Genomic DNA, 18,086 nt, shown 5'->3' on the forward strand with positions numbered 1-18,086 from the left:
ATAGTAGGAATTTATTGTGGGTTCATATTATTTCAGTCTCTACCACTCTTTCACCTCACCCTTGGTATGAAAGCTCTTGTCAGAAAAGGGCAAAGTCGTTCCGAAACGGGCTAAATAGGTTAAAAAGATGGAAAGAATGACCCTCGCAGAAGACTCGAGTTAATCGCAAAAACCACACAGGTCCTACCGAGATTTGAACTCGGATCGCAGGATTCAGAGTCCTGAGTGCTAACCATTACACCATAGAACCATTGGTACCAGCTAGCACCATATAGAATTAACAACTTATTAAGGGCTTGACTTCGGTCAATAGTCTTCCAGGTGTTGTGGTTAGCACTTTTTTTTTCTGTACAATTCCCAAATAAATGTAGGTTATGGTTCTATGGTGTAATGTAAGCATTTCCTGAATGGTGCAATTCGTGAGTACCAAAGACTGTTTATCGACTCCCACCCACTTGTTTCTTTCACGCACAATTTGGAGGCTGGATTCAAAGTCCAGAGTGTTGACCATTACACCATAGAACCCTATACAGAGTAATTCTTGTAGAGTTCCGATTTTCCTGTCATTTGTACACCGGATAAACAGCAGATTATGAGATTATTGGTTGGCCATGTGAATAATTCAGCACAAAAAAACAGGAAGGTTCTACCGAGATTTGAACTCAGATCACTGGACTCAAGTGCTAACCATTACACCATAGTACCATATTCTAAATCCAAATGGAATTTTTTTTTTTAAATAATCTGCGTTTAATTAGCAACAGCGGACTGTCGTTCCTTCACGTGTTGCAAATACTTGCAACTGACAACAATATTTGGACAGCTATATTCTAGTTCCACGAGGCAAATTAATTGACATGGTAGGATCGTCCAAGATTTAAACTCGGATTGTAGGATTCAGATTCCTGAGTGATAACCTTTACAGCATAGAACCTTGTACTCAATACTCTGTGACGGGTTCAGATTTTACTGTCCTTGGTTCACCGGAAAAACAGATTAAAAAATTCAGGCCAGAAACGGTATCAGCGTACCAGGCACTCATAGTATGCATTTACCGTAGGCTAGCCATTCGTGCGTAACAAGAGTGCTTATCGACTCCCACCCACTTGTTTCTTTCACACATAAGTATTTTAAAGTTGACAGGGGAGGAGTGTGTCACTGCAAAATCAAGGTAGGTCCTACCGAGATTTGAACTCAGATCGCAGGATTCAGAGTCCTGAGTGCTAACCATTACAACATAGAACCCTATACAGAGTACTTATTGTAGAGTTCCGATTTTCCTGTCATTTGTACACCGGATAAACAGCAGATTACGAGATTATTGGTTGGCCATGTGAATAATTCAGCACAAAAAATGGGAAGGTTCTACCGAGATTTGAACTCGGATCACTGGATTCAAAGTCCAGAGTGCTAACCATTACACCATAGAACCATATTCTAAATCCACATGGAAATTGAAAAAAAAAAATCTGCGTTTCATTAGCAACAGCGGGCTGTCGTTCCTTCACGTGTTGCAAATACTTGCAACTGACAACAATATTTGGACAGCTATATTCTAGTTCCACGAGGCAAATTAATTGACATGGTAGGATCGTCCAAGATTTAAACTCGGATTGTAGGATTCAGATTCCTGAGTGATAACCTTTACAGCATAGAACCTTGTACAAAATACTCTGTGACGGGTTCAGATTTTACTGTCCTTGGTTCACCGGAAAAACAGATTAAAAAAATTCAGGCCAGAAACGATATCAGCGTACCAGGCACTCATAGTATTCATTTACCGTAGGCTAGCCATTCGTGCGTAACAAGAGTGCTTATCGACTCCCACCCACTTGTTTCTTTCAAGTTGACAGGGGAGGAGTGTGTCACTGCAACATCAAGGTAGGTCGTACCGAGATTTGAACTCAGATCGCAGGATTCAGAGTCCTGAGTGCTAACCATTACACCATAGAACCCTATACAGAGTACTTATTGTAGAGTTCCGATTTTCCTGTCATTTGTACACCGGATAAACAGCAGATTATGAGATTATTGGTTGGCCATGTGAATAATTCAGCACAAAAAATGGGAAGGTTCTACCGAGATTTGAACTCGGATCGCAGGACTCAGAGTCCTGAGTGCTAACCATTACACCATAGAACCCTATACAGAGTACTTATTGTAGAGTTCCGATTTTCAAGTCATTTGTACACCGGATAAACAGCAGATTATGAGATTATTGGTTGGCCATGTGAATAATTCAGCACAAAAAATGGGAAGGTTCTACCGAGATTTGAACTCGGATCACTGGATTCAAAGTCCAGAGTGCTAACCATTACACCATAGAACAATATTCTAAATCCAGATGGAAATTGAAAAAAAAAAATCTGCGTTTAATTAGCAACAGCGGGCTGTCGTTCCTTCACGTGTTGCAAATACTTGCAACTGACAACAATATTTGGACAGCTATATTCTAGTTCCACGAGGCAAATTAATTGACATGGTAGGATCGTCCAAGATTTAAACTCGGATTGTAGGATTCAGATTCCTGAGTGATAACCTTTACAGCATAGAACCCTGTACTCAATACTCTGTGACGGGTTCAGATTTTACTGTCCTTGGTTCACCGGAAAAACAGATCAAATATTTTCTGGCCAGAAATGGTATCAGCGTAACAGGCACTCATAGTATGCATTTACCGTAGGCTAGCCATTCGTGCGTAACAAGAGTGCTTATCGACTCCCACCCACTTGTTTCTTTCACACATAAGTATTTTAAAGTTGACAGGGGAGGAGTGTGTCACTGCAAAATCAAGGTAGGTCCTACCGAGATTTGAACTCGGATCGCAGGATTCAGAGTCCTGAGTGCTAACCATTACACCATAGAACCCTGTACAGAGTACTTATTGTAGAGTTCCGATTTTCCTGTCATTTGTACACCGGATAAACAGCAGATTATGAGATTATTGGTTGGCCATGTGAATAATTCAGCACAAAAAATGGGAAGGTTCTACCGAGATTTGAACTCGGATCACTGGATTCAAAGTCCAGAGTGCTAACCATTACACCATAGAACCAGTTATTTTCCTGTCTAACCGGATAAACAGCAGATTATGAGATTATTGGTTGGCCATGTGAATAATTCAGCACAAAAAATGGGAAGGTTCTACCGAGATTTGAAATCGGTTTCAAATTCCAGAGTGCTAACCATTACACCATAGAACCATATTCTAAATCCACATGGAAATTGAAAAAAAAAAAAATCTGCGTTTAATTAGCAACAGCGGGCTGTCGTTCCTTCACGTGTTGCAAATACTTGCAACTGACAACAATATTTGGACAGCTATATTCTAGTTCCACGAGGCAAATTAATTGACATGGTAGGATCGTCCAAGATTTAAACTCGGATTGTAGGATTCAGATTCCTGAGTGATAACCTTTACAGCATAGAACCTTGTACTCAATACTCTGTGACGGGTTCAGATTTTACTGTCCTTGGTTCACCGGAAAAACAGATTAAAAAAATTCTGGCCAGAAACGGTATCAGCGTACCAGGCACTCATAGTATGCATTTACCGTAGGCTAGCCATTCGTGCGTAACAAGAGTGCTTATCGACTCCCACCCACTTGTTTCTTTCACACATAAGTATTTTAAAGTTGACAGGGGAGGAGTGTGTCACTGCAAAATCAAGGTAGGTCCTACCGAGATTTGAACTCGGATCGCAGGATTCAGAGTCCTGAGTGCTAACCATTACACCATAGAACCCTATACAGAGTACTTATTGTAGAGTTCCGATTTTCAAGTCATTTGTACACCGGATAAACAGCAGATTATGAGATTATTGGTTGGCCATGTGAATAATTCAGCACAAAAAATGGGAAGGTTCTACCGAGATTTGAACTCGGATCACTGGATTCAAAGTCCAGAGTGCTAACCATTACACCATAGAACCATATTCTAAATCCAGATGGAAATTGAAAAAAAAAAAAAAAATCTGCGTTTCATTAGCAACAGCGGGCTGTCGTTCCTTCACGTGTTGCAAATACTTGCAACTGACAACAATATTTGGACAGCTATATTCTAGTTCCACGAGGCAAATTAATTGACATGGTAGGATCGTCCAAGATTTAAACTCGGATTGTAGGATTCAGATTCCTGAGTGATAACCTTTACAGCATAGAACCTTGTACTCAATACTCTGTGACGGGTTCAGATTTTACTGTCCTTGGTTCACCGGAAAAACAGATAAAAAAATTCTGGCCAGAAACGGTATCAGCGTACCAGGCACTCATAGTATGCATTTACAGTAGGCTAGCCATTCGTGCGTAACAAGAGTGCTTATCGACTCCCACCCACTTGTTTCTTTCAAGTTGACAGGGGAGGAGTGTGTCACTGCAAAATCAAGGTAGGTCCTACCAAGATTTGAACTCGGATCGCAGGATTCAGAGTCCTGAGTGCTAACCATTACACCATAGAACCCTGTATAGAGTACTTATTGTAGAGTTCCGATTTTCCTGTAATTTGTACACCGGATAAACAGCAGATTATGAGATTATTGGTTGGCCATGTGAATAATTCAGCACAAAAAATGGGAAGGTTCTACCGAGATTTGAACTCGGATCACTGGATTCAAAGTCCAGAGTGCTAACCATTACACCATAGAACCATATTCTAAATCCAGATGGAAATTGAAAAAAAAATCTGCGTTTCATTAGCAACAGCGGGCTGTCGTTCCTTCACGTGTTGCAAATACTTGCAACTGACAACAATATTTGGACAGCTATATTCTAGTTCCACGAGGCAAATTAATTGACATGGTAGGATCGTCCAAGATTTAAACTCGGATTGTAGGATTCAGATTCCTGAGTGATAACCTTTACAGCATAGAACCTTGTACTCAATACTCTGTGACGGGTTCAGATTTTACTGTCCTTGGTTCACCGGAAAAACAGATTAAAAAATTCTGGCCAGAAACGGTATCAGCGTACCAGGCACTCATAGTATGCATTTACCGTAGGCTAGCCATTCGTGCGTAACAAGAGTGCTTATCGACTCCCACCCACTTGTTTCTTTCATAACTATTTTAAAGTTGACAGGGGAGGAGTGTGTCACTGCAAAATCAAGGTAGGTCCTACCGAGATTTGAACTCGGATCGCAGGATTCAGAGTCCTGAGTGCTAACCATTACACCATAGAACCCTATACAGAGTACTTATTGTAGAGTTCCGATTTTCCTGTCATTTGTACACCGGATAAACAGCAGATTATGAGATTATTGGTTGGCCATGTGAATAATTCAGCACAAAAAATGGGAAGGTTCTACCGAGATTTGAACTCGGATCACTGGATTCAAAGTCCAGAGTGCTAACCATTACACCATAGAACCATATTCTAAATCCAGATGGAAATTGAAAAAAAAAAAAATCTGCGTTTCATTAGCAACAGCGGGCTGTCGTTCCTTCACGTGTTGCAAATACTTGCAACTGACAACAATATTTGGACAGCTATATTCTAGTTCCACGAGGCAAATTAATTGACATGGTAGGATCGTCCAAGATTTAAACTCGGATTGTAGGATTCAGATTCCTGAGTGATAACCTTTACAGCATAGAACCTTGTACTCAATACTCTGTGACGGGTTCAGATTTTACTGTCCTTGGTTCACCGGAAAAACAGATTAAAAAAATTCTGGCCAGAAACGGTATCAGCGTACCAGGCACTCATAGTATGCATTTACAGTAGGCTAGCCATTCGTGCGTAACAAGAGTGCTTATCGACTCCCACCCACTTGTTTCTTTTGCAAAATCAAGGTAGGTCCTACCGAGATTTGAACTCGGAAGTTGACAGTGCTAACCATTACACCATAGGAGAGTACTTATTGTGTCACTGTCAAAATCATTAGAGTAGGTCCTACCGAGATTTGAACTCGGATCGCAGGATTCAGAGTCCTGAGTGCTAACCATTACACCATAGAACCCTGTACAGAGTACTTATTGTAGAGTTCCGATTTTCCTGTCATTTGTACACCGGATAAACAGCAGATTATGAGATTATTGGTTGGCCATGTGAATAATTCAGCACAAAAAATGGGAAGGTTCTACCGAGATTTGAACTCGGATCACTGGATTCAAAGTCCAGAGTGCTAACCATTACACCATAGAACCATATTCTAAATCCACATGGAAATTGAAAAAAAAAAATCTGCGTTTAATTAGCAACAGCGGGCTGTCGTTCCTTCACGTGTTGCAAATACTTGCAACTGACAACAATATTTGGACAGCTATATTCTAGTTCCACGAGGCAAATTAATTGACATGGTAGGATCGTCCAAGATTTAAACTCGGATTGTAGGATTCAGATTCCTGAGTGATAACCTTTACAGCATAGAACCTTGTACTCAATACTCTGTGACGGGTTCAGATTTTACTGTCCTTGGTTCACCGGAAAAACAGATTAAAAAATTCTGGCCAGAAACGGTATCAGCGTACCAGGCACTCATAGTATGCATTTACCGTAGGCTAGCCATTCGTGCGTAACAAGAGTGCTTATCGACTCCCACCCACTTGTTTCTTTCACGCATAACTATTTTAAAGTTGACAGGGGAGGAGTGTGTCACTGCAAAATCAAGGTAGGTCCTACCGAGATTTGAACTCGGATCGCAGGATTCAGAGTCCTGAGTGCTAACCATTACACCATAGAACCCTGTACAGAGTACTTATTGTAGAGTTCCGATTTTCCTGTCATTTGTACACCGGATAAACAGCAGATTATGAGATTATTGGTTGGCCATGTGAATAATTCAGCACAAAAAAAGGGAAGGTTCTACCGAGATTTGAACTCGGATCACTGGATTCAAAGTCCAGAGTGCTAACCATTACACCATATTCTAAATCCACATGGAAATTGAAAAAAAAAAATCTGCGTTTCATTAGCAACAGCGGGCTGTCGTTCCTTCACGTGTTGCAAATACTTGCAACTGACAACAATATTTGGACAGCTATATTCTAGTTCCACGAGGCAAATTAATTGACATGGTAGGATCGTCCAAGATTTAAACTCGGATTGTAGGATTCAGATTCCTGAGTGATAACCTTTACAGCATAGAACCTTGTACTCAATACTCTGTGACGGGTTCAGATTTTACTGTCCTTGGTTCACCGGAAAAACAGATTAAAAAATTCTGGCCAGAAACGGTATCAGCGTACCAGGCACTCATAGTATGCATTTACCGTAGGCTAGCCATTCGTGCGTAACAAGAGTGCTTATCGACTCCCACCCACTTGTTTCTTTCTATTTTAAAGTTGACAGGGGAGGAGTGTGTCACTGCAAAATCAAGGTAGGTCCTACCGAGATTTGAACTCGGATCGCAGGATTGAGGAGTGTGTCCTGAGTGCTAACCATTACACCATAGGTACAGAGTCTTATTGTAGAGTTTGAACTGTCGGATTTGCAGGATTCAGAGTCCTGAGTGCTAACCATTAACCATAGAACCCTGTACAGAGTACTTATTGTAGAGTTCCGATTTTCCTGTCATTTGTACACCGGATAAACAGCAGATTATGAGATTATTGGTTGGCCATGTGAATAATTCAGCACAAAAAATGGGAAGGTTCTACCGAGATTTGAACTCGGATCACTGGATTCAAAGTCCAGAGTGCTAACCATTACACCATAGAACCATATTCTAAATCCACATGGAAATTGAAAAAAAAAAATCTGCGTTTCATTAGCAACAGCGGGCTGTCGTTCCTTCACGTGTTGCAAATACTTGCAACTGACAACAATATTTGGACAGCTATATTCTAGTTCCACGAGGCAAATTAATTGACATGGTAGGATCGTCCAAGATTTAAACTCGGATTGTAGGATTCAGATTCCTGAGTGATAACCTTTACAGCATAGAACCTTGTACTCAATACTCTGTGACGGGTTCAGATTTTACTGTCCTTGGTTCACCGGAAAAACAGATTAAAAAAATTCTGGCCAGAAACGGTATCAGCGTACCAGGCACTCATAGTATGCATTTACCGTAGGCTAGCCATTCGTGCGTAACAAGAGTGCTTATCGACTCCCACCCACTTGTTTCTTTCACGCATAACTATTTTAAAGTTGACAGGGGAGGAGTGTGTCACTGCAGAATCAAGGTAGGTCCTACCGAGATTTGAACTCGGATCGCAGGATTCAGAGTCCTGAGTGCTAACCATTACACCATAGAACCCTGTACAGAGTACTTATTGTAGAGTTCCGATTTTCCTGTCATTTGTACACCGGATAAACAGCAGATTATGAGATTATTGGTTGGCCATGTGAATAATTCAGCACAAAAAATGGGAAGGTTCTACCGAGATTTGAACTCGGATCACTGGATTCAAAGTCCAGAGTGCTAACCATTACACCATAGAACCATATTCTAAATCCACATGGAAATTGAAAAAAAAAAAAATCTGCGTTTCATTAGCAACAGCGGGCTGTCGTTCCTTCACGTGTTGCAAATACTTGCAACTGACAACAATATTTGGACAGCTATATTCTAGTTCCACGAGGCAAATTAATTGACATGGTAGGATCGTCCAAGATTTAAACTCGGATTGTAGGATTCAGATTCCTGAGTGATAACCTTTACAGCATAGAACCTTGTACTCAATACTCTGTGACGGGTTCAGATTTTACTGTCCTTGGTTCACCGGAAAAACAGATTAAAAAATTCTGGCCAGAAACGGTATCAGCGTACCAGGCACTCATAGTATGCATTTACCGTAGGCTAGCCATTAGTGCGTAACAAGAGTGCTTATCGACTCCCACCCACTTGTTTCTTTCACGCATAACTATTTTAAAGTTGACAGGGGAGGAGTGTGTCACTGCAAAATCAAGGTAGGTCCTACCGAGATTTGAACTCGGATCGCAGGATTCAGAGTCCTGAGTGCTAACCATTACACCATAGAACCCTGTACAGAGTACTTATTGTAGAGTTCCGATTTTCCTGTCATTTGTACACCGGATAAACAGCAGATTATGAGATTATTGGTTGGCCATGTGAATAATTCAGCACAAAAATGGGAAGGTTCTACCGAGATTTGAACTCGGATCACTGGATTCAAAGTCCAGAGTGCTAACCATTACACCATAGAACCATATTCTAAATCCACATGGAAATTGAAAAAAAAAAATCTGCGTTTCATTAGCAACAGCGGGCTGTCGTTCCTTCACGTGTTGCAAATACTTGCAACTGACAACAATATTTGGACAGCTATATTCTAGTTCCACGAGGCAAATTAATTGACATGGTAGGATCGTCCAAGATTTAAACTCGGATTGTAGGATTCAGAGTCCTGAGTGATAACCTTTACAGCATAGAACCGTGTACTCAATACTCTGTGACGGGTTCAGATTTTACTGTCCTTGGTTCACCGGAAAAACAGATTTAAAAAATTCTGGCCAGAAACGGTATCAGCGTACCAGGCACTCATAGTATGCATTTACCGTAGGTTAGCCATTCGTGCGTAACAAGAGTGCTTATCGACTCCCACCCACTTGTTTCTTTCACGCATAACTATTTAAAGTTGACAGGGGAGGAGTGTGTCACTGCAAAATCAAGGTAGGTCCTACCGAGATTTGAACTCGGATCGCAGGATTCAGAGTCCTGAGTGCTAACCATTACACCATAGAACCCTGTACAGAGTACTTATTGTAGAGTTCCGATTTTCCTGTCATTTGTACACCGGATAAACAGCAGATTATGAGATTATTGGTTGGCCATGTGAATAATTCAGCACAAAAAATGGGAAGGTTCTACCGAGATTTGAACTCGGATCACTGGATTCAAAGTCCAGAGTGCTAACCATTACACCATAGAACCATATTCTAAATCCACATGGAAATTGAAAAAAAAAAATCTGCGTTTCATTAGCAACAGCGGGCTGTCGTTCCTTCACGTGTTGCAAATACTTGCAACTGACAACAATATTTGGACAGCTATATTCTAGTTCCACGAGGCAAATTAATTGACATGGTAGGATCGTCCAAGATTTAAACTCGGATTGTAGGATTCAGATTCCTGAGTGATAACCTTTACAGCATAGAACCTTGTACTCAATACTCTGTGACGGGTTCAGATTTTACTGTCCTTGGTTCACCGGAAAAACAGATTAAAAAATTCTGGCCAGAAACGGTATCAGCGTACCAGGCACTCATAGTATGCATTTACCGTAGGCTAGCCATTCGTGCGTAACAAGAGTGCTTATCGACTCCCACCCACTTGTTTCTTTCATAACTATTTTAAAGTTGACAGGGGAGGAGTGTGTCACTGCAAAATCAAGGTAGGTCCTACCGAGATTTGAACTCGGATCGCAGGATTCAGAGTCCTGAGTGCTAACCATTACACCATAGAACCCTATACAGAGTACTTATTGTAGAGTTCCGATTTTCAAGTCATTTGTACACCGGATAAACAGCAGATTATGAGATTATTGGTTGGCCATGTGAATAATTCAGCACAAAAAATGGGAAGGTTCTACCGAGATTTGAACTCGGATCACTGGATTCAAAGTCCAGAGTGCTAACCATTACACCATAGAACCATGTACAGAGTACTTATTGTAGAGTTCCGATTTTCCTGTCATTTGTACACCGGATAAACAGCAGATTATGAAATTCTTGGTTGGCCATGTGAATAATTCAGCACAAAAAATGGGAAGGTTCTGCCGAGATTTGAACTCGGATCACTGGATTCAAAGTCCAGAGTGCTAACCATTACACCATAGAACCATATTCTAAATCGATATGGAAATTGAAAAAAAAAAATCTGCGTTTCATTAGCAACAGCGGGCTGTCGTTCCTTCACGTGTTGCAAATACTTGCAACTGACAACAATATTTGGACAGCTATATTCTAGTTCCACGAGGCAAATTAATTGACATGGTAGGATCGTCCAAGATTTAAACTCGGATTGTAGGATTCAGATTCCTGAGTGATAACCTTTACAGCATAGAACCTTGTACTCAATACTCTGTGACGGGTTCAGATTTTACTGTCCTTGGTTCACCGGAAAAACAGATTAAAAAATTCTGGCCAGAAACGGTATCAGCGTACCAGGCACTCATAGTATGCATTTACCGTAGGCTAGCCATTAGTGCGTAACAAGAGTGCTTATCGACTCCCACCCACTTGTTTCTTTCACGCATAACTATTTTAAAGTTGACAGGGGAGGAGTGTGTCACTGCAAAATCAAGGTAGGTCCTACCGAGATTTGAACTCGGATCGCAGGATTCAGAGTCCTGAGTGCTAACCATTACACCATAGAACCCTGTACAGAGTATTTATTGTAGAGTTCCGATTTTCCTGTCATTTGTACACCGGATAAACAGCAGATTATGAGATTATTGGTTGGCCATGTGAATAATTCAGCACAAAAAATGGGAAGGTTCTACCGAGATTTGAACTTGGATCACTGGATTCAAAGTCCAGAGTGCTAACCATTACACCATAGAACCATATTCTAAATCCACATGGAAATTGAAAAAAAAAATCTGCGTTTAATTAGCAACAGCGGGCTGTCGTTCCTTCACGTGTTGCAAATACTTGCAACTGACAACAATATTTGGACAGCTATATTCTAGTTCCACGAGGCAAATTAATTGACATGGTAGGATCGTCCAAGATTTAAACTCGGATTGTAGGATTCAGATTCCTGAGTGACAACCTTTACAGCATAGAACCCTGTACTCAATACTCTGTGACGGGTTCAGATTTTACTGTCCTTGGTTCACCGGAAAAACAAATTAAAAAAATTCTGGCCAGAAACGGTATCAGCGTACCAGGCACTCATAGTATGCATTTACCGTAGGCTAGCCATTAGTGCGTAACAAGAGTGCTTATCGACTCCCACCCACTTGTTTCTTTCACGCATAACTATTTTAAAGTTGACAGGGGAGGAGTGTGTCACTGCAAAATCAAGGTAGGTCCTACCGAGATTTGAACTCGGATCGCAGGATTCAGAGTCCTGAGTGCTAACCATTACACCATAGAACCCTGTACAGAGTATTTATTGTAGAGTTCCGATTTTCCTGTCATTTGTACACCGGATAAACAGCAGATTATGAGATTATTGGTTGGCCATGTGAATAATTCAGCACAAAAAATGGGAAGGTTCTACCGAGATTTGAACTCGGATCACTGGATTCAAAGTCCAGAGTGCTAACCATTACACCATAGAACCATATTCTAAATCCACATGGAAATTGAAAAAAAAAAAATCTGCGTTTAATTAGCAACAGCGGGCTGTCGTTCCTTCACGTGTTGCAAATACTTGCAACTGACAACAATATTTGGACAGCTATATTCTAGTTCCACGAGGCAAATTAATTGACATGGTAGGATCGTCCAAGATTTAAACTCGGATTGTAGGATTCAGATTCCTGAGTGATAACCTTTACAGCATAGAACCTTGTACTCAATACTCTGTGACGGGTTCAGATTTTACTGTCCTTGGTTCACCGGAAAAACAGATTAAAAAATTCTGGCCAGAAACGGTATCAGCGTACCAGGCACTCATAGTATGCATTTACCGTAGGCTAGCCATTAGTGCGTAACAAGAGTGCTTATCGACTCCCACCCACTTGTTTCTTTCACGCATAACTATTTTAAAGTTGACAGGGGAGGAGTGTGTCACTGCAAAATCAAGGTAGGTCCTACCGAGATTTGAACTCGGATCGCAGGATTCAGAGTCCTGAGTGCTAACCATTACACCATAGAACCCTGTACAGAGTACTTATTGTAGAGTTCCGATTTTCCTGTCATTTGTACACCGGATAAACAGCAGATTATGAGATTATTGGTTGGCCATGTGAATAATTCAGCACAAAAAATGGGAAGGTTCTACCGAGATTTGAACTCGGATCACTGGATTCAAAGTCCAGAGTGCTAACCATTACACCATAGAACCATATTCTAAATCCACATGGAAATTGAAAAAAAAAAAAATCTGCGTTTAATTAGCAACAGCGGGCTGTCGTTCCTTCACGTGTTGCAAATACTTGCAACTGACAACAATATTTGGACAGCTATATTCTAGTTCCACGAGGCAAATTAATTGACATGGTAGGATCGTCCAAGATTTAACTCGGATTGTAGGATTCAGATTCCTGAGTGATAACCTTTACAGCATAGAACCGTGTACTCAATACTCTGTGACGGGTTCAGATTTTACTGTCCTTGGTTCACCGGAAAAACAGATTAAAAAAATTCTGGCCAGAAACGGTATCAGCGTACCAGGCACTCATAGTATGCATTTACCGTAGGCTAGCCATTAGTGCGTAACAAGAGTGCTTATCGACTCCCACCCACTTGTTTCTTTCACGCATAACTATTTTAAAGTTGACAGGGGAGGAGTGTGTCACTGCAAAATCAAGGTAGGTCCTACCGAGATTTGAACTCGGATCGCAGGATTCAGAGTCCTGAGTGCTAACCATTACACCATAGAACCCTGTACAGAGTATTTATTGTAGAGTTCCGATTTTCCTGTCATTTGTACACCGGATAAACAGCAGATTATGAGATTATTGGTTGGCCATGTGAATAATTCAGCACAAAAAATGGGAAGGTTCTACCGAGATTTGAACTCGGATCACTGGATTCAAAGTCCAGAGTGCTAACCATTACACCATAGAACCATATTCTAAATCCACATGGAAATTGAAAAAAAAAAATCTGCGTTTAATTAGCAACAGCGGGCTGTCGTTCCTTCACGTGTTGCAAATACTTGCAACTGACAACAATATTTGGACAGCTATATTCTAGTTCCACGAGGCAAATTAATTGACATGGTAGGATCGTCCAAGATTTAAACTCGGATTGTAGGATTCAGATTCCTGAGTGATAACCTTTACAGCATAGAACCGTGTACTCAATACTCTGTGACGGGTTCAGATTTTACTGTCCTTGGTTCACCGGAAAAACAGATTAAAAAAATTCTGGCCAGAAACGGTATCAGCGTACCAGGCACTCATAGTATGCATTTACCGTAGGCTAGCCATTAGTGCGTAACAAGAGTGCTTATCGACTCCCACCCACTTGTTTCTTTCACGCATAACTATTTTAAAGTTGACAGGGGAGGAGTGTGTCACTGCAAAATCAAGGTAGGTCCTACCGAGATTTGAACTCGGATCGCAGGATTCAGAGTCCTGAGTGCTAACCATTACACCATAGAACCCTGTACAGAGTATTTATTGTAGAGTTCCGATTTTCCTGTCATTTGTACACCGGATAAACAGCAGATTATGAGATTATTGGTTGGCCATGTGAATAATTCAGCACAAAAAATGGGAAGGTTCTACCGAGATTTGAACTCGGATCACTGGATTCAAAGTCCAGAGTGCTAACCATTACACCATAGAACCATATTCTAAATCCACATGGAAATTGAAAAAAAAAAATCTGCGTTTAATTAGCAACAGCGGGCTGTCGTTCCTTCACGTGTTGCAAATACTTGCAACTGACAACAATATTTGGACAGCTATATTCTAGTTCCACGAGGCAAATTAATTGACATGGTAGGATCGTCCAAGATTTAAACTCGGATTGTAGGATTCAGATTCCTGAGTGATAACCTTTACAGCATAGAACCTTGTACTCAATACTCTGTGACGGGTTCAGATTTTACTGTCCTTGGTTCACCGGAAAAACAGATTAAAAAATTCTGGCCAGAAACGGTATCAGCGTACCAGGCACTCATAGTATGCATTTACCGTAGGCTAGCCATTAGTGCGTAACAAGAGTGCTTATCGACTCCCACCCACTTGTTTCTTTCACGCATAACTATTTTAAAGTTGACAGGGGAGGAGTGTGTCACTGCAAAATCAAGGTAGGTCCTACCGAGATTTGAACTCGGATCGCAGGATTCAGAGTCCTGAGTGCTAACCATTACACCATAGAACCCTGTACAGAGTATTTATTGTAGAGTTCCGATTTTCCTGTCATTTGTACACCGGATAAACAGCAGATTATGAGATTATTGGTTGGCCATGTGAATAATTCAGCACAAAAAATGGGAAGGTTCTACCGAGATTTGAACTCGGATCACTGGATTCAAAGTCCAGAGTGCTAACCATTACACCATAGAACCATATTCTAAATCCACATGGAAATTGAAAAAAAAAATCTGCGTTTAATTAGCAACAGCGGGCTGTCGTTCCTTCACGTGTTGCAAATACTTGCAACTGACAACAATATTTGGACAGCTATATTCTAGTTCCACGAGGCAAATTAATTGACATGGTAGGATCGTCCAAGATTTAAACTCGGATTGTAGGATTCAGATTCCTGAGTGATAACCTTTACAGCATAGAACCGTGTACTCAATACTCTGTGACGGGTTCAGATTTTACTGTCCTTGGTTCACCGGAAAAACAGATTAAAAAATTCTGGCCAGAAACGGTATCAGCGTACCAGGCACTCATAGTATGCATTTACCGTAGGCTAGCCATTAGTGCGTAACAAGAGTGCTTATCGACTCCCACCCACTTGTTTCTTTCACGCATAACTATTTTAAAGTTGACAGGGGAGGAGTGTGTCACTGCAAAATCAAGGTAGGTCCTACCGAGATTTGAACTCGGATCGCAGGATTCAGAGTCCTGAGTGCTAACCATTACACCATAGAACCCTGTACAGAGTATTTATTGTAGAGTTCCGATTTTCCTGTCATTTGTACACCGGATAAACAGCAGATTATGAGATTATTGGTTGGCCATGTGAATAATTCAGCACAAAAAATGGGAAGGTTCTACCGAGATTTGAACTCGGATCACTGGATTCAAAGTCCAGAGTGCTAACCATTACACCATAGAACCATATTCTAAATCCACATGGAAATTGAAAAAAAAAAAAATCTGCGTTTCATTAGCAACAGCGGGCTGTCGTTCCTTCACGTGTTGCAAATACTTGCAACTGACAACAATATTTGGACAGCTATATTCTAGTTCCACGAGGCAAATTAATTGACATGGTAGGATCGTCCAAGATTTAAACTCGGATTGTAGGATTCAGATTCCTGAGTGATAACCTTTACAGCATAGAACCTTGTACTCAATACTCTGTGACGGGTTCAGATTTTACTGTCCTTGGTTCACCGGAAAAACAGATTAAAAAATTCTGGCCAGAAACGGTATCAGCGTACCAGGCACTCATAGTATGCATTTACCGTAGGCTAGCCATTCGTGCGTAACAAGAGTGCTTATCGACTCCCACCCACTTGTTTCTTTCACGCATAACTATTTTAAAGTTGACAGGGGAGGAGTGTGTCACTGCAGAATCAAGGTAGGTCCTACCGAGATTTGAACTCGGATCGCAGGATTCAGAGTCCTGAGTGCTAACCATTACACCATAGAACCCTGTACAGAGTACTTATTGTAGAGTTCCGATTTTCCTGTCATTTGTACACCGGATAAACAGCAGATTATGAGATTATTGGTTGGCCATGTGAATAATTCAGCACAAAAAATGGGAAGGTTCTACCGAGATTTGAACTCGGATCACTGGATTCAAAGTCCAGAGTGCTAACCATTACACCATAGAACCATATTCTAAATCCACATGGAAATTGAAAAAAAAAAAAAAATCTGCGTTTCATTAGCAACAGCGGGCTGTCGTTCCTTCACGTGTTGCAAATACTTGCAACTGACAACAATATTTGGACAGCTATATTCTAGTTCCACGAGGCAAATTAATTGACATGGTAGGATCGTCCAAGATTTAAACTCGGATTGTAGGATTCAGAGTCCTGAGTGATAACCTTTACAGCATAGAACCGTGTACTCAATACTCTGTGACGGGTTCAGATTTTACTGTCCTTGGTTCACCGGAAAAACAGATTTAAAAAATTCTGGCCAGAAACGGTATCAGCGTACCAGGCACTCATAGTATGCATTTACCGTAGGTTAGCCATTCGTGCGTAACAAGAGTGCTTATCGACTCCCACCCACTTGTTTCCATAACTATTTTAAAGTTGACAGGGGAGGAGTGTGTCACTGCAAAATCAAGGTAGGTCCTACCGAGATTTGAACTCGGATCGCAGGATTCAGAGTCCTGAGTGCTAACCATTACACCATAGAACCCTGTACAGAGTACTTATTGTAGAGTTCCGATTTTCCTGTCATTTGTACACCGGATAAACAGCAGATTATGAGATTATTGGTTGGCCATGTGAATAATTCAGCACAAAAAAAGGGAAGGTTCTACCGAGATTTGAACTCGGATCACTGGATTCAAAGTCCAGAGTGCTAACCATTACACCATAGAACCATATTCTAAATCCACATGGAAATTGAAAAAAAAAATCTGCGTTTCATTAGCAACAGCGGGCTGTCGTTCCTTCACGTGTTGCAAATACTTGCAACTGACAACAATATTTGGACAGCTATATTCTAGTTCCACGAGGCAAATTAATTGACATGGTAGGATCGTCCAAGATTTAAACTCGGATTGTAGGATTCAGATTCCTGAGTGATAACCTTTACAGCATAGAACCTTGTACTCAATACTCTGTGACGGGTTCAGATTTTACTGTCCTTGGTTCACCGGAAAAACAGATTAAAAAATTCTGGCCAGAAACGGTATCAGCGTACCAGGCACTCATCGACTCCCACCCACTTGTTTCTTTCAAGTTGACAGGGAGGAGTGTGTCACTGCAAAATCAAGGTAGGTCCTACCGAGATTTGAACTCGGATCGCAGGATTCAGAGTCCTGAGTGCTAACCATTACACCATAGAACCCTGTACAGAGTATTTATTGTAGAGTTCCGATTTTCCTGTCATTTGTACACCGGATAAACAGCAGATTATGAGATTATTGGTTGCCATGTTAATAATTCAGCACAAAAAATGGGAGGTTCTAACGAGATTTGAAATCGGATCGCAGGATTCAGAGTCCAGAGTGCTAACCATTACACCATAGAACCCTGTACAGAGTACTTATTGTAGAGTTCCGATTTTCCTGTCATTTGTACCACCGGATAAACAGCAGATTATGAGATTATTGGTTGGCCATGTGAATAATTCAGCACAAAAAATGGGAAGGTTCTACCGAGATTTGAAATCGGATCATTGGATTCAAAGTCCA

At 41.0% G+C, this 18,086-nt stretch overlaps 46 non-coding genes across 46 annotated transcripts; all 46 read right to left on the minus strand.

Moving 5' to 3' along the window:
• Positions 1-178: 178 nt before the first annotated feature.
• trnaq-cug (transfer RNA glutamine (anticodon CUG)) lies at positions 179-250 on the minus strand. The gene has a single exon. It is a non-coding gene; the product is annotated as a tRNA-Gln (tRNA).
• Positions 251-1,173: 923 nt separating this feature from the next.
• On the minus strand, positions 1,174-1,245 carry trnaq-cug (transfer RNA glutamine (anticodon CUG)). The gene has a single exon. It is a non-coding gene; the product is annotated as a tRNA-Gln (tRNA).
• Positions 1,246-1,360: 115 nt separating this feature from the next.
• On the minus strand, positions 1,361-1,432 carry trnaq-uug (transfer RNA glutamine (anticodon UUG)). The gene has a single exon. It is a non-coding gene; the product is annotated as a tRNA-Gln (tRNA).
• Positions 1,433-1,883: 451 nt separating this feature from the next.
• On the minus strand, positions 1,884-1,955 carry trnaq-cug (transfer RNA glutamine (anticodon CUG)). Its single transcript has one exon. It is a non-coding gene; the product is annotated as a tRNA-Gln (tRNA).
• A 115-nt stretch (positions 1,956-2,070) lies between these two features.
• Positions 2,071-2,142, minus strand: trnaq-cug (transfer RNA glutamine (anticodon CUG)). The gene has a single exon. It is a non-coding gene; the product is annotated as a tRNA-Gln (tRNA).
• Positions 2,143-2,257: 115 nt separating this feature from the next.
• Positions 2,258-2,329, minus strand: trnaq-uug (transfer RNA glutamine (anticodon UUG)). Its single transcript has one exon. It is a non-coding gene; the product is annotated as a tRNA-Gln (tRNA).
• A 467-nt stretch (positions 2,330-2,796) lies between these two features.
• On the minus strand, positions 2,797-2,868 carry trnaq-cug (transfer RNA glutamine (anticodon CUG)). The gene has a single exon. It is a non-coding gene; the product is annotated as a tRNA-Gln (tRNA).
• A 115-nt stretch (positions 2,869-2,983) lies between these two features.
• On the minus strand, positions 2,984-3,055 carry trnaq-uug (transfer RNA glutamine (anticodon UUG)). The gene has a single exon. It is a non-coding gene; the product is annotated as a tRNA-Gln (tRNA).
• A 617-nt stretch (positions 3,056-3,672) lies between these two features.
• On the minus strand, positions 3,673-3,744 carry trnaq-cug (transfer RNA glutamine (anticodon CUG)). The gene has a single exon. It is a non-coding gene; the product is annotated as a tRNA-Gln (tRNA).
• Positions 3,745-3,859: 115 nt separating this feature from the next.
• trnaq-uug (transfer RNA glutamine (anticodon UUG)) lies at positions 3,860-3,931 on the minus strand. Its single transcript has one exon. It is a non-coding gene; the product is annotated as a tRNA-Gln (tRNA).
• A 455-nt stretch (positions 3,932-4,386) lies between these two features.
• Positions 4,387-4,458, minus strand: trnaq-cug (transfer RNA glutamine (anticodon CUG)). The gene has a single exon. It is a non-coding gene; the product is annotated as a tRNA-Gln (tRNA).
• Positions 4,459-4,573: 115 nt separating this feature from the next.
• trnaq-uug (transfer RNA glutamine (anticodon UUG)) lies at positions 4,574-4,645 on the minus strand. The gene has a single exon. It is a non-coding gene; the product is annotated as a tRNA-Gln (tRNA).
• A 460-nt stretch (positions 4,646-5,105) lies between these two features.
• Positions 5,106-5,177, minus strand: trnaq-cug (transfer RNA glutamine (anticodon CUG)). The gene has a single exon. It is a non-coding gene; the product is annotated as a tRNA-Gln (tRNA).
• Positions 5,178-5,292: 115 nt separating this feature from the next.
• trnaq-uug (transfer RNA glutamine (anticodon UUG)) lies at positions 5,293-5,364 on the minus strand. The gene has a single exon. It is a non-coding gene; the product is annotated as a tRNA-Gln (tRNA).
• Positions 5,365-5,883: 519 nt separating this feature from the next.
• On the minus strand, positions 5,884-5,955 carry trnaq-cug (transfer RNA glutamine (anticodon CUG)). Its single transcript has one exon. It is a non-coding gene; the product is annotated as a tRNA-Gln (tRNA).
• A 115-nt stretch (positions 5,956-6,070) lies between these two features.
• trnaq-uug (transfer RNA glutamine (anticodon UUG)) lies at positions 6,071-6,142 on the minus strand. Its single transcript has one exon. It is a non-coding gene; the product is annotated as a tRNA-Gln (tRNA).
• A 466-nt stretch (positions 6,143-6,608) lies between these two features.
• Positions 6,609-6,680, minus strand: trnaq-cug (transfer RNA glutamine (anticodon CUG)). The gene has a single exon. It is a non-coding gene; the product is annotated as a tRNA-Gln (tRNA).
• A 905-nt stretch (positions 6,681-7,585) lies between these two features.
• On the minus strand, positions 7,586-7,657 carry trnaq-uug (transfer RNA glutamine (anticodon UUG)). Its single transcript has one exon. It is a non-coding gene; the product is annotated as a tRNA-Gln (tRNA).
• Positions 7,658-8,124: 467 nt separating this feature from the next.
• trnaq-cug (transfer RNA glutamine (anticodon CUG)) lies at positions 8,125-8,196 on the minus strand. The gene has a single exon. It is a non-coding gene; the product is annotated as a tRNA-Gln (tRNA).
• Positions 8,197-8,311: 115 nt separating this feature from the next.
• On the minus strand, positions 8,312-8,383 carry trnaq-uug (transfer RNA glutamine (anticodon UUG)). Its single transcript has one exon. It is a non-coding gene; the product is annotated as a tRNA-Gln (tRNA).
• Positions 8,384-8,851: 468 nt separating this feature from the next.
• On the minus strand, positions 8,852-8,923 carry trnaq-cug (transfer RNA glutamine (anticodon CUG)). Its single transcript has one exon. It is a non-coding gene; the product is annotated as a tRNA-Gln (tRNA).
• Positions 8,924-9,037: 114 nt separating this feature from the next.
• On the minus strand, positions 9,038-9,109 carry trnaq-uug (transfer RNA glutamine (anticodon UUG)). The gene has a single exon. It is a non-coding gene; the product is annotated as a tRNA-Gln (tRNA).
• Positions 9,110-9,575: 466 nt separating this feature from the next.
• Positions 9,576-9,647, minus strand: trnaq-cug (transfer RNA glutamine (anticodon CUG)). The gene has a single exon. It is a non-coding gene; the product is annotated as a tRNA-Gln (tRNA).
• A 115-nt stretch (positions 9,648-9,762) lies between these two features.
• On the minus strand, positions 9,763-9,834 carry trnaq-uug (transfer RNA glutamine (anticodon UUG)). Its single transcript has one exon. It is a non-coding gene; the product is annotated as a tRNA-Gln (tRNA).
• Positions 9,835-10,296: 462 nt separating this feature from the next.
• trnaq-cug (transfer RNA glutamine (anticodon CUG)) lies at positions 10,297-10,368 on the minus strand. Its single transcript has one exon. It is a non-coding gene; the product is annotated as a tRNA-Gln (tRNA).
• A 115-nt stretch (positions 10,369-10,483) lies between these two features.
• Positions 10,484-10,555, minus strand: trnaq-uug (transfer RNA glutamine (anticodon UUG)). Its single transcript has one exon. It is a non-coding gene; the product is annotated as a tRNA-Gln (tRNA).
• A 115-nt stretch (positions 10,556-10,670) lies between these two features.
• On the minus strand, positions 10,671-10,742 carry trnaq-uug (transfer RNA glutamine (anticodon UUG)). Its single transcript has one exon. It is a non-coding gene; the product is annotated as a tRNA-Gln (tRNA).
• A 466-nt stretch (positions 10,743-11,208) lies between these two features.
• trnaq-cug (transfer RNA glutamine (anticodon CUG)) lies at positions 11,209-11,280 on the minus strand. Its single transcript has one exon. It is a non-coding gene; the product is annotated as a tRNA-Gln (tRNA).
• Positions 11,281-11,395: 115 nt separating this feature from the next.
• trnaq-uug (transfer RNA glutamine (anticodon UUG)) lies at positions 11,396-11,467 on the minus strand. Its single transcript has one exon. It is a non-coding gene; the product is annotated as a tRNA-Gln (tRNA).
• A 466-nt stretch (positions 11,468-11,933) lies between these two features.
• trnaq-cug (transfer RNA glutamine (anticodon CUG)) lies at positions 11,934-12,005 on the minus strand. Its single transcript has one exon. It is a non-coding gene; the product is annotated as a tRNA-Gln (tRNA).
• A 115-nt stretch (positions 12,006-12,120) lies between these two features.
• Positions 12,121-12,192, minus strand: trnaq-uug (transfer RNA glutamine (anticodon UUG)). The gene has a single exon. It is a non-coding gene; the product is annotated as a tRNA-Gln (tRNA).
• A 467-nt stretch (positions 12,193-12,659) lies between these two features.
• On the minus strand, positions 12,660-12,731 carry trnaq-cug (transfer RNA glutamine (anticodon CUG)). Its single transcript has one exon. It is a non-coding gene; the product is annotated as a tRNA-Gln (tRNA).
• A 115-nt stretch (positions 12,732-12,846) lies between these two features.
• On the minus strand, positions 12,847-12,918 carry trnaq-uug (transfer RNA glutamine (anticodon UUG)). The gene has a single exon. It is a non-coding gene; the product is annotated as a tRNA-Gln (tRNA).
• Positions 12,919-13,386: 468 nt separating this feature from the next.
• Positions 13,387-13,458, minus strand: trnaq-cug (transfer RNA glutamine (anticodon CUG)). Its single transcript has one exon. It is a non-coding gene; the product is annotated as a tRNA-Gln (tRNA).
• Positions 13,459-13,573: 115 nt separating this feature from the next.
• Positions 13,574-13,645, minus strand: trnaq-uug (transfer RNA glutamine (anticodon UUG)). The gene has a single exon. It is a non-coding gene; the product is annotated as a tRNA-Gln (tRNA).
• Positions 13,646-14,112: 467 nt separating this feature from the next.
• Positions 14,113-14,184, minus strand: trnaq-cug (transfer RNA glutamine (anticodon CUG)). Its single transcript has one exon. It is a non-coding gene; the product is annotated as a tRNA-Gln (tRNA).
• Positions 14,185-14,299: 115 nt separating this feature from the next.
• Positions 14,300-14,371, minus strand: trnaq-uug (transfer RNA glutamine (anticodon UUG)). Its single transcript has one exon. It is a non-coding gene; the product is annotated as a tRNA-Gln (tRNA).
• Positions 14,372-14,837: 466 nt separating this feature from the next.
• Positions 14,838-14,909, minus strand: trnaq-cug (transfer RNA glutamine (anticodon CUG)). Its single transcript has one exon. It is a non-coding gene; the product is annotated as a tRNA-Gln (tRNA).
• Positions 14,910-15,024: 115 nt separating this feature from the next.
• trnaq-uug (transfer RNA glutamine (anticodon UUG)) lies at positions 15,025-15,096 on the minus strand. The gene has a single exon. It is a non-coding gene; the product is annotated as a tRNA-Gln (tRNA).
• A 465-nt stretch (positions 15,097-15,561) lies between these two features.
• Positions 15,562-15,633, minus strand: trnaq-cug (transfer RNA glutamine (anticodon CUG)). Its single transcript has one exon. It is a non-coding gene; the product is annotated as a tRNA-Gln (tRNA).
• Positions 15,634-15,748: 115 nt separating this feature from the next.
• Positions 15,749-15,820, minus strand: trnaq-uug (transfer RNA glutamine (anticodon UUG)). The gene has a single exon. It is a non-coding gene; the product is annotated as a tRNA-Gln (tRNA).
• A 468-nt stretch (positions 15,821-16,288) lies between these two features.
• trnaq-cug (transfer RNA glutamine (anticodon CUG)) lies at positions 16,289-16,360 on the minus strand. Its single transcript has one exon. It is a non-coding gene; the product is annotated as a tRNA-Gln (tRNA).
• Positions 16,361-16,475: 115 nt separating this feature from the next.
• Positions 16,476-16,547, minus strand: trnaq-uug (transfer RNA glutamine (anticodon UUG)). The gene has a single exon. It is a non-coding gene; the product is annotated as a tRNA-Gln (tRNA).
• A 464-nt stretch (positions 16,548-17,011) lies between these two features.
• trnaq-cug (transfer RNA glutamine (anticodon CUG)) lies at positions 17,012-17,083 on the minus strand. Its single transcript has one exon. It is a non-coding gene; the product is annotated as a tRNA-Gln (tRNA).
• Positions 17,084-17,198: 115 nt separating this feature from the next.
• On the minus strand, positions 17,199-17,270 carry trnaq-uug (transfer RNA glutamine (anticodon UUG)). Its single transcript has one exon. It is a non-coding gene; the product is annotated as a tRNA-Gln (tRNA).
• A 398-nt stretch (positions 17,271-17,668) lies between these two features.
• trnaq-cug (transfer RNA glutamine (anticodon CUG)) lies at positions 17,669-17,740 on the minus strand. The gene has a single exon. It is a non-coding gene; the product is annotated as a tRNA-Gln (tRNA).
• Positions 17,741-18,086: the final 346 nt, after the last annotated feature.

This window comes from Oncorhynchus keta, unplaced genomic scaffold, assembly GCF_023373465.1.
Source record: "Oncorhynchus keta strain PuntledgeMale-10-30-2019 unplaced genomic scaffold, Oket_V2 Un_contig_7447_pilon_pilon, whole genome shotgun sequence".
NCBI classification, from domain to species: domain Eukaryota; kingdom Metazoa; phylum Chordata; class Actinopteri; order Salmoniformes; family Salmonidae; genus Oncorhynchus; species Oncorhynchus keta.